We start from the raw sequence: 11,614 nt of genomic DNA, 5'->3' as shown, positions 1-11,614 counted from the left end.
GGTCTCGTCGCAAGCCCGATGGTCAACCTGGCCGCTCGCTAAAGCTGTGGGGGGGTCACCTACAGCTTAGCGAGTGGCCAGGAGAACGGCTCTTTACAGAGAAGAGGCCACCCTCATTCAGAGCGAGCACTCGCATTTTGCGAGCGGCTCTGAATGAGGTCCTGTGTGCGGCAGTGTGACCTATGACAGAGGAGCCCAGGACTGCCCAGGCCAGGAATTTGTATAATGGCAGGCTCAGCCATGGTGCCTGCAATGCGGTTGCGGATTCTGGAGGACATGGAGGCCTGGGCGTAGCAGCGATCTGCCAGATATGTCCCGGCGCCCCTGTTTGGCCTCTCCACAAGAACTGCCCTCGATCTGGCTATGCTGATTGTAGCAGGCAGCCAGTGGCACCCATCCCTTAATACTTCTTGTTACACCCAGGGCCATTAGTGATCACCTTATATATCAGTGTGTGTTTGTGTCCCTCACTGATTGTAGCAGGCAAAGGTCACTAATAGCACTGGCCCCTGGGTGTAAGAATTAAGGGATGGGTGCCACTGCTAACCCCCTACCTAACCCCCTCCCTCTCCCTCTCTCACATATAGTATTTAATAATAGCTAGGTAATCAGCGCCACCCAGCCGCCCCTCCCCCTTCTCCCATATAGCACCAGCCTCTATCTCCTATACAGAGTTTAACAGCAGCCTCCAGTGTCAAAAATACTCACCTTGCTGCAGTGCCCATCCTTAGCTGCTGGTCCTGGTTCCTCTCACTGTGCATGTGACGTCATGCGCTCGTGCGTCATGACGTCACAGGCACAACACACAGTACCGAGACTAGCCCCTGGAGCCGACTCGGCGGAGACCGTCTGTGACAGTGTAGCTGTTGCACTCAGCCAGCCAGCCAGTGCGGCGTGCACGCGCCCGCCCGCGCCCATTGACTTCTACTGCCGGAAAAGCCCTGCATACAGCCCTGGCCACGGGCCCCCTAGGACACGCCGGCGCGGGTGCCCCTATCACCTAGCGGTAAATCGGCCACCCATAACAACCGCGGTCTGCCTCTCTGCTGTACAGTGTTTAATTACAGTGTCTATAGTTTAATTAAGCAACATGTCAGCATGGACGCGGCCGCGGTGCCCTTCACTATGTGGCGCCCTACGCGGCCGCGTACCATGCATAATTATAGAACCGGCCCTGTTCAAGAGTTTATATGGGCATTATACAAAGGTACAGCAGTATATAGTGCAGGATATTCGGTGTGTTTTGATCAGGGATGTGTGGGAAAGGTAGACGGGGGAGGCAGTTAATAATACAAAAAAGATATTTATAATATTTTCTTTAATTTTTTCTTATCATTTTTATAGTCAAAACTTTGGAGTATACCTAAGTATGACAGGAGAGGCTGTGCCTCTCCTCACCGCACATTACTGCAGTCATGTACTGCCATTCTACTGCAAAATTAATCATATAACAATTGATTGTTATCTTGTATAATACCACCATACCAGGGGGGAGATGTACTAAGCCTTGGAGACAGAAAAGTGGAGAGAGATAAAGTACCAACCAATCAGCTCTTAACTGTCACTTTACGTACTGTGTTTGAAAAATCTCTCTCCTAGGCTTAGTACATATACCCCCAGGTGAGTAGACTGATACTGAGTCGCACGCACTGCTGATATTGAATGCAGTGGGGCGATGTTTTTGTACTTCACATATACTGTGTATGGGTCCTGATTGTCAGTCCCAGTACTGATTCAGACGCATGATCTCTGAAGTGTATTAGAAATGTATTGGGTGTTCTTGGTCGTTGACTGGGGTCTGGCTATTCAGACACATGGAGAATGGATGCTGCATTTTATGGAAGTGTTATGGGAGGTATGTGGGCATGTCGCTGAAAGTGATTGTGTTCAAAGATGATTCATCACTCACATTGGAGGCCATACTCTGATGGAAAATATGCACCTAACTTAGGACTGGTGCATGTTTCGATGGTTCAACCGATGGTGGCGTCTAAAGACACTTCAAGCATGATTGCTGCATTGGAAGACACTCAAAGTGGACATCTCAGTACTTGCGCATTCGGATGCATAGCTGTACACCAGGGAAGGGGTTTGTAGCGGCATTAGTATAAAGTAGTAGATGCTACACCTCCAAAACATGAACATACGGACGCAGCTGCGTCCGTTATAGAATAAGACTCACAATGAGATAGAAAAAGTACATTTAAAAAAAAATAAAATAAAATGCAAAAAGATATTGAGCATTCTTTCCTTAAAAATTAATGATATTCATTTAATAACACTAGGGGGTACATTTACTAAGATGGGAGTTCTATTAAGAAGTTATGTGCCCATAGCAACCAATCAGATTCCAGGTATTATCTTCTAGAAGGTGCTAGATAAATGAGAATTAGAATCTGATTGGTTGCTATGGGCAACATCACTTCTTAACTAGAACTACCATCTAAGTAAATGTACCCCTAGTGGTCTTCTTGAATTCAATATACTGTCTTGTTTTTCTCAAAGAAATCATCATAAGTGGACTCTAAATAGAGTTTTGCACATATTTGTCTTGTGTGTGTGCTCTACTGAGGGCTCTCTATGGGGTTAATTTACTAAGCGGTGTTTGCAAAGCTGCCATGTCTGCAGCAGTTTTGGATGCTGGATTTAAAGGTAATACTGTACTATTAAATACAAATCATGCCTGGTTTGTATTGAATAATATTGCCACTTTAAAATTAAATCAAGTGTTAAATACTGTCGAAGATGAGTCAGCTTTGAAAAAGCCCTGCTTATTAAATTTACCAAATGTGCTGGGTTTTTTCTTCCACCCAGTGTTGCATCTTGCTGCTCTGCCATATCAGCTGTACAATATTGACTTTATCAATCTCACATGCTTGCAAATCATTTAAACTGAAAGCAACAACTGTCTTCAACACCAATTTTTTGCTCTACCACTGACACATACACAACAGTTGAATTCTTAAACTCAATAATATTCAAAATTAGTAAAAATAGATCAACTTATAGTGGTCTTATTGTATTAAAAAAAACCTCTATTCTCTTAACCTTACAGGTTATTTGAAAAAAATAAAGATCCAAAATTCCAGACTAACTAACATTCACCACTGCCACTCTGAGCTGTAATTATTTTTAGTAACTGTGGGGGGGGGGGCCTCACTGCCCCCCTCTGTGCAATGTCAATAAAGGGACGATGGCGCACTCCAGGAAAAGGGGCATGGTCTTATAAGAAAGGGGCGTTGTCACATAATAGTATTCCAGATACAAATTACGTCACACAGTAACACATTCTTGATTCACATTACACCACAGAGTAGTGTCTCGTATTCATGTATAACACACAGCAGTGCCCACATTTGTGCCCCTTATACACAATGCCCACAGTAGTAGTGCCCCTTAAGGTGGCCATACACCTACACAATTTCGGTCCGACTGTACGATTTTCGATAATCTGTATGATCAATCCTGTAGAAATCGTGCATTTTTTTTCCCGTATACGATCCGATGCGTGCTCTCACAGCTCCTAAATTTTAACATATGATCATATGTGCAGCACATCTTCTCTGTCGTATTCGTAATGCTGTTCATGCCATGTTTTTGAGCATGTGATGTATCGTGCGTCCAACCGGCTGTGCCCAATCACTTGAGTGACAAGTTCCTGTTTACGCCCACTGCAGACAGCGCCCGAGCCGAGAGGATCGGCAACGTGAGCAGCAGACACAATTGTGCAGGTATTGTATAGTATTTGCAGGCCTCTTCTTTCCCATATACAAAGCCCACTGGCCACCAATGTTTAGCATATGCATAGTGGGCATTAGTTTTGTGCCCTGCACACATTGACCACCTCTGTTACCCAGCAATGCCCACCCCTGTTTGCCCAGCAATGGCCATCTAATCCCCAGCAATAACCACCGTCTAGCTATTGTTTACCCAGCAATGTCCACACCTGTTTGCCCAGCAATAGCCATCTATTCCCCAGCAATGGCCACCATCTACCTATTGTTTACCCAGCAACGCCCACCCATTTTTGCCCAGTAATGCCCATTTATTCCCCAGCAGTGCCCAGCATCTAGCTATTGTTTACCCAGCAATGCCCACCCACTTTTGCACAGCAATGTGCATCTATTTCCCAATATTGCCCACCTCTGTTTGCCCATCAATGGCCATTGACCACCATCCACCTATTTTTTCGAACCAATGCCCATCGGCCACACCACCCTGGACCCACCATGTTTTATAAATGTAATCATGGAAAGCACATTGTGATACTGAATTGGATTGATCCCCCACCCCATAGACAATTATATGCATCTGAAAGAAATTACACTACAACTTTATTAATAACAAATCAAGAATTTCAACAAAGTGTTCAATTCACCATTTTGAGGGCCCCATTTACACATTTCAATGGCCACCCCCACTGTTGGGGGTGGCCAGAATATAAGTCCACTTGTGGGTTCCATTTACACAGTTCATATTTTATATTTATATTTTTTTATTTTTTCCAAATAGGAATGTCTCTGGATCGGGAGCCAGAATTCATAACTGGATTTATCAAGCTATACAGGCACCATGACTGTCTTTGGCGTACCAAGGGCCTAATTCAGACCCGTTTGCAATCGGGTCGATGGCCGGGTAGTGCGCACACATGGCCTGCACACTGCACGTGCATGAGCCCCGCAGTGAGTGAGAATTTTACTCGCTCCGGGGCTCTCTACAAACGGGGTGGCTGTCGATGTTGATCGACAGCTCGCCCCATTTTGTAGGCGGGGTGATTTGGTGGCTGGACAAATGGAGGCATTCCTGAAGGAACACCTGCCGTTTGTGGGTGGCCCTACTGACATCACTCATGGTGTCAGTAGTGAGCTTCCAGCTCTATTAGAGCCGGAAGCTCACTGGGACTTGCGGCAGATGAGACCCTACCACAAGGGTCTCGTCACAAGCCCGATGGTCGCGATGGTCGCGACCATCACCTGGCCACTCACAAAAGCTGTGGGTGGTCACCCACCCACAGCTTAGCGAGAGCCTGGAGGCCAGACCAAAAAAAAAAAAATGCCCTTCAGACCTGCGTGTGGGTCTGAATCAGGCCCCAAGTCCAAAATGTACAGCAACAGACTGAAGCATGACCAGGCCTTAAAGGAGTTGTCAGAGTACAGTATGCCATATCACGAAGATGCAAAGTCACTAGTGTGGGTGCGCAATAAGATACAGAATCTCTGTACTACCTTCATCAAGCAGCATAAGAACTTGGAGGATTCAAAACAGTTTGGAGCCGGGGCTGACAGCATATACAAACCCAAACTTTGGTATTATGACCTGATAATGTTCCTGGTGCAGCAGGATCCCCTGAGATCTTCAGTACAGGTGATGGCTGAGTCAGAGGAGTGCAGCCTGCTGGAAGAGGATTTCCTAGCATCTGCAGAGACATCACTGGTAAGTTCCAAATTTTTCAGATCATATGCTCCTGCCACGACACTGCACCATCTCCATTAAAATAGGCCATATATTCCTCTCTGACCTTTTTGGCCAGAGAAGTCCCGGGTTCCCTAACCGCGGGTAGCGCGACTGTGGGGAACGGAGCAACCTCTTCCGGATTTTCGGGGTCTTTTATTGCAGGTGTTCCCAATAACCTTGGCTGGGTAGCTTTCTTGCACAGGAAGTTGTGCAGGACACAGCAAGCCATGACCACTCAGTCAATCTTCTCGACCTTTAAATTTATTGGGGTATGCAAAATCCGGAATCGGTTGCTCAAGATCACAAAGGCATTCTCCACAATACGCCTTGCATGAGATAGGCGGTAATTGAACACCCGCTTTTCATGAGTCAAGGCCCTCTGAGGGAATTGCTTCATAGGCAAACGCAGCCCTGACCACTATAGAAATAGTAATATAATAGATTGTTACTAGTGCTGCATGTTCTTCACAGTATCACAAATGAAATAATTAGCACCACCTGTGGATCTTTTAACATGTATCAGCCAGTAATAAATAACCAACTAGAAGATCTGGAAAACATGCACTGTTAGAGATGCGCTGCTATAGAGCCCAATATGTACATACCGATCTGCCCAGCAATTTTCTTGCTGATGGTGTGGCGTGCAGGCCTCTGAGTCATGCCATGGACTTGTGGCATGGCGTGCAGGCCTCTGAGTCGCACCATGGACTTGTGGTGTACCGTGGTATTCTTCAACAAAGGATATATGAAGATGGGCGGTAGAACTGCGCTCTCGTTGACCAGGGGGTGGTGTGTTGTGGTTTCGGGGTGCTGCACCTTTGTGTGGGAGTACCTTTCCCGCACTGAAAACGTATGGGGGTAGGGGGGGGTAAGGTGCGCTCTTCCTGCTAGTAATGGTGATGACTTGTGTGTGTTTGTGAGTGGTGTTAATTAGAATGTTTCTTCTGGTGGTGGTGGTGTTTTGGGAGTGAGGAGGGTGTGATTGGGTATGGAGTGTAGTTTGGAGTAATGTGAAAAGGGGAACGGAATAGGATCAAAATGAGGCCAGCGAGACACAGTAATTTTGGGCAAAATCTTTTATTGAGTAGTCACAATGCTGCTCTGTTAAGATCCCGGGCAGGTGGGTGGGGTTCAGTGATGAGTGGTGATGAGACTGGGGAGGTAGGTGGACCCTTTTAGGGGGCTCCTTCCCGTGCGGTTCAGTGACCTTGCACGTCACCCCTGCTGGACCTATGGTCGACAGTCTAGGAAGTCTCGGGGGGTGGGGGGATTTGCAGAGTGGGTTGGAACACCTGTGCGGCATCCCGCGTGTTGGTGTGAGTCTTGGCAGTACTTACCTACCGGTAGGTTTTTTGTTATGGTGATGTAGGTCGACGTTGCGGCCGTTGCAGATAGGTTGGAAGCTGCAGGTTTGTTGGTGAGCTGGATCAGCGTGTTGCTGGTGTGCTGCAAGTGCATGGCTGTTCTGATTGGTCTGCGGAGGTCAGCGACCGTAGTATGCAGCTGAAATTGGCTCTTGGTCATGCTGCTGGTGGTGCGGAGCCTGAGGTGTGGATGGGTGAGCTGCTGGGAGGCTGGGTTGCAGCGTGTGTGCTGGGACCACCCCTGGGGGGTGGTCTGCCCGGGATACTGATTCAAAAAATGCCAGGGAGGAGGGGGGATGTGGAAAGTGTGACCGGGATGGAGCTGGTCACTGGCGATGTTGGCTGGGCCGACTTGCGGCCGGATATGCGGGGTGCTCTTATCACTGACGGTCCCTCATGGAAATGGGGATCGACGGTGGAGACACCCCTGGCCAGGAGTGAGTTGCTGAGCACGCCTGGGAGCAGGGGGGGAGAGGGGCTGGTCCGGGGTGGAGCCGGTCACTGGAGGTGTGAGCGGTCACTGGAGGTGTGAGCGGTGCGGACCAGCAGGCGGGTGGGCTGAGAGCTTTCTGCACTGGTGGGGATGGGGATCTTTAGTGGAGGTCAGCCTGGATCGGTGTCGGGTTTGATGTGAGGGTCTCCAACGCGTTTCGGCACAGGTGCCTTCTTCAAGGAGGTGGACTTGTGGTGTACCGTGGTATTCTTCAATGAAGGATACGCTACGGCATGTAATACAGAACTTAACCGCTGGGTGGCGAGTGCTCCACTGTTGTAATTTGTACTGAATGCCTTGTACTGAATGCCATACTGTTAAACTTAAATTGGATGGATATCACATTCACAGCATTTGCATGTTCGCACAACCAATATTTTTAATGTCACATAATGTATATACAGTAAGATCTTATAACAGGATGCAAATCAGTGCACATACAGTATTGTATATAACTGAACAGTAGAGAAGTTGCCCGAGTTGTTATCCTGGTATAATCGATACTGTAGATTAATGAGATGCACGCACAGCTTTCACTGAGATGGGATGAATTACAGTATGACAATTTTTTTTATAATTAAAAAAAGCAGCTGGAGGAGTGCACAAGGATGAGGCCATTCTGTGCGGTTCACTGTAGCTGGCGTGTGGGCTAGTGGTTAAGTGATAACTTTGGAAGAATTATGGTCCCGGGTTCGATCCCTGGAAAAGAATATTTTTTTATTTTTTGGCACTGTCTGCTCTGGACACTATAGTGAAACTACTGTAGTAGTGTTGTACTGTAATACTGTAGTGTTGTTGTTTAAAAGGCTGCTTAAAAGTAAGACATTACAAACTGATTGTGCGTTTAAATAGTGCAAAACTTTTGTCAATGTCTGCGCTGTTGTGGCTGTCAGCTCCGAGGGGTTGCAATGGGATTTCTTGCACATGCCCAGTGGAGGGGTTACAATGGGATCTGTGGCACCAAGCCATACGCCATGTAGCGCTATGCCATGGTGTATGGAAGATCATCACTGCGCATGCACAGTTGTCTGTATTACTACAGTACTGTACGGTATGCTGTTGAATTTTCACCCTTGCGCCACTCTGTGCTGTCCAAGACTTGTACACAATAGTAATTTCATGACTTCAGAAACTGTTACAGCAGTGCGCTCTGTTTGAGAGGGAAGCCTCTAAATTACAAACTGACTGTGCGTTTAAAACATGAATTTTGCACCACTCTCTACGCTGTCCTAGACTTGGACACAATAGTGATTTCTGTATTTACAAACTGACTGTGCGATTAAAGCGCAAAATAGTGCTACACCACAAACTTCCTACAATGAAGATGCAGTGTCAGCCTTGCACACTATAGCGACGTCTTTTGAGCAGTAACTAAGAGTGGCCTCTGTCTATGAGAAGGCTCTCTGTATTACAAACTGACTGTGTGTTTGAAGCACAAAATAGTGTTACATTGCAACTTGCGACAATGTCGATGCTGTTCCAACCTTGCTCACTATAGTGATTTCTCATGTTCAGTAAGTAGTAGTGGGATCTGTATGAGAGAGAGCTCTCTGTATTACACGGTTGGCACCATGGTGGCTGTCAGCCATCTCCGATGGATTAGAAATGGCATCTCTGGCGGGCGCATGCCCAGCAGGACGGTTGCGATGGGATTTCTGACGCATGCCCAGTGGGCTGAGAGTCATACACAGTGCATCAGGTCCCTTCCCCCAAAGCAAGTAAGAGCCTCTCATTACCATAATAAAGGATGCTTTGTTAATCCATATACTGTAAGCAGTCAGCTCTGCCCTTGTGTCCTGAAAAAGGCTATGAATAGTGACCATTGCCAAGGACACCATCCCCCATCTGCTAGGACAACTAGTGTGCCACTATGAATGTGTCTGTACTGTATATTAAAAACTGATGGTGTGGTTGAATTTTGCACCACACAATAGTGATTTCATATCTGCAGAAACTGGTAGTGAATGGAGTCTGTACAATATGAGAGAGAGGTCTCTGTATTACAAACTGACTGTGCGTTTAAAGCGCAAAATAGCACTACACCCCAAACTTGCGACAATGTAAATGCGGTGTCAGCCTTGCACACTATAGCGATGTCTCTTGAACAGTAACTGAGAGTGGCCTCTGTATATGACAGGGCTGTCTGTATTACAAACTGACTGTGCGTTTGAAGTGCAAAATAGCGTTACATCGCAAACTTGTGACAATGTCGATGCTGTTCCAACCTTGCACACTATAGTGATTTCTCATGTCCAGTAAGTAGTAGTGGGATCTGTATGAGAGAGAGCTCTCTGTATTACACGTTTGGCGCTATGGTGGCTGTCAGCCATCTCCGATGGATTAGAAATGGCATCTCTTGTGGGTGCATGCCCAGTAGAAGGGTTGCGATGGGATTTCTGGCGCATGCCCAGTGGGCCGAGAATCATACACAGTGCATCAGGTCCCTTCCCCCAAAGCAATCAAGAGCCTCTCATTACCATAATAAAGGATGCTTTGTTAATGCATTTACTGTAAGCAGTCAGCTCTGCCCTTGTGTCCTGAAAAAGGCTACGAATAGTGACCATTGCCAAGGACACCATCCCCCATCTGCTAGGACAACTAGTGTGTCGCTATGAATGTGTCTGTACTGTATATTAAAAACTGATGGTGCAGTTGAATTTTGCACCACACAATAGTGATTTCATATTTGCAGAAACTGGTAGTGAATGGACTCTGTACAGTATGAGAGAGAGGTCTCTATATTACAAACTGACTGTGCGTTTAAAGCGCAAAATAGTGCTACACCCCAAACTTGCGACAATGTAGATGCGGTGTCTGCTTTGTACACTATAGCGACGTCTCTTGAACAGTAACTGAGAGTGGCCTCTGTCTCTGAGAGGGCTCTCTGTATTGCAAACTGACTGTGCATTTGAAGCGCAAAATAGTATTACATCGCAACTTGCGACAATGTCGATGCTGTTGCAACCTTGCACACTATAGTGATTTCTCATGTCCAGTAAGTAGTAGTGGGATCTGTATGAGAGAGAGCTCTCTGTATTACACGTTTGGCGCTATGGTGGCTGTCAGCCATCTCCGATGGATTAGAAATGGCATCTCTGGCGGGCGCATGCCCAGTAGAAGGGTTGCGATGGGATTTCTGGCACATGCCCAGGGGGCCGAGAGTCATACAAAGTGCATCACCTCCCTTCCCCCAAAGCAATCAAGAGCCTCTCATTACCATAATAAAGGACGCTTTGTTAATCCATTTACTGTAAGCAGTCAGCTCTGCCCTTGTGTTCTGAAACTGGCTACGAAAAGTGACTACTACTGTAGTGTGCCGCTATGAATGTTACACAATAGTGATTTCATGACTTCTGAAACTTTTCAATCCCGTGATGCCCACACTACTTTGCCACTACGGTTATGACTACACTACAGTGCACCACAGACGCCTGCCGTAACGAGTGAATTAGTGTCGTCGTGCATCATGCATTGTGCGCCGTGCGCCGTATGTTATGCGTTGTGCATCGTGCGACGTGCGTCACTGGCTATTGAAAATGGCTGCAATAAGGGCGAGGAGGTTTTCGTCTGGCGAGCTCTTTGTCTTGGTGAAGTGGCGGGACCAAGCCTTTGCCACCAACTAAGATAAAGAACTCGCATATAGAAATGCCAGCAGGGATATATACAGGCGCTATGGCCTGCGCCGCGACGCAAGGTCCCTGCAGCGCAGGTGGTCAGACCTGCTGAGGAGGGACAGGCCTCGCCTAGAGCGGATCAGGAGGCGTATAAGGTATTGCTGTATAATCACATGAATTACAGTATACTGTACAATAACAAATACAGTACAATGCACAACTCTGACATACTCTACATTACTGTACACTGCACTGTAGGGTGTTGGATACTACAGTATCTGACAATTACTGACAGTTGTTTCGACACACTGACATGACTGGCAGACATTTGATTGACAGGCTGATTAAATCTACAGTACTGTACTGTACTGTACATGGACTAAAGGGTGACACACTATTGGTCGACATGGCTTGTTTGTATAATTAACCTACAGTAACAAAAGGCAAGTTGATTGATCCACCATTCTAATGCCTGTCGACCAAATCTATGTTAACCTACTGTACACACTATATACCGTATCTGTGCTGGGCCTGCCACCTTTAAGTCTGACATTATTACTGTACGTCACGGACAGATTCAGGGGTCTCCAATCAGCTCCCAACTGTCATCTCACAGGCTGTGTTTGAAAAATGAAATTTGGGAGCTGATTGGCTGGTATCTTATCACTTCTCACTCTGGGCCCCATTTA

This window comes from Taudactylus pleione, unplaced genomic scaffold (genome assembly GCF_031769625.1).
Source record: "Taudactylus pleione unplaced genomic scaffold, aTauple2 ptg000864l, whole genome shotgun sequence".
Lineage (NCBI taxonomy): Eukaryota > Metazoa > Chordata > Amphibia > Anura > Myobatrachidae > Taudactylus > Taudactylus pleione.
Note: the sequence above shows the minus strand (reverse complement) of the source record.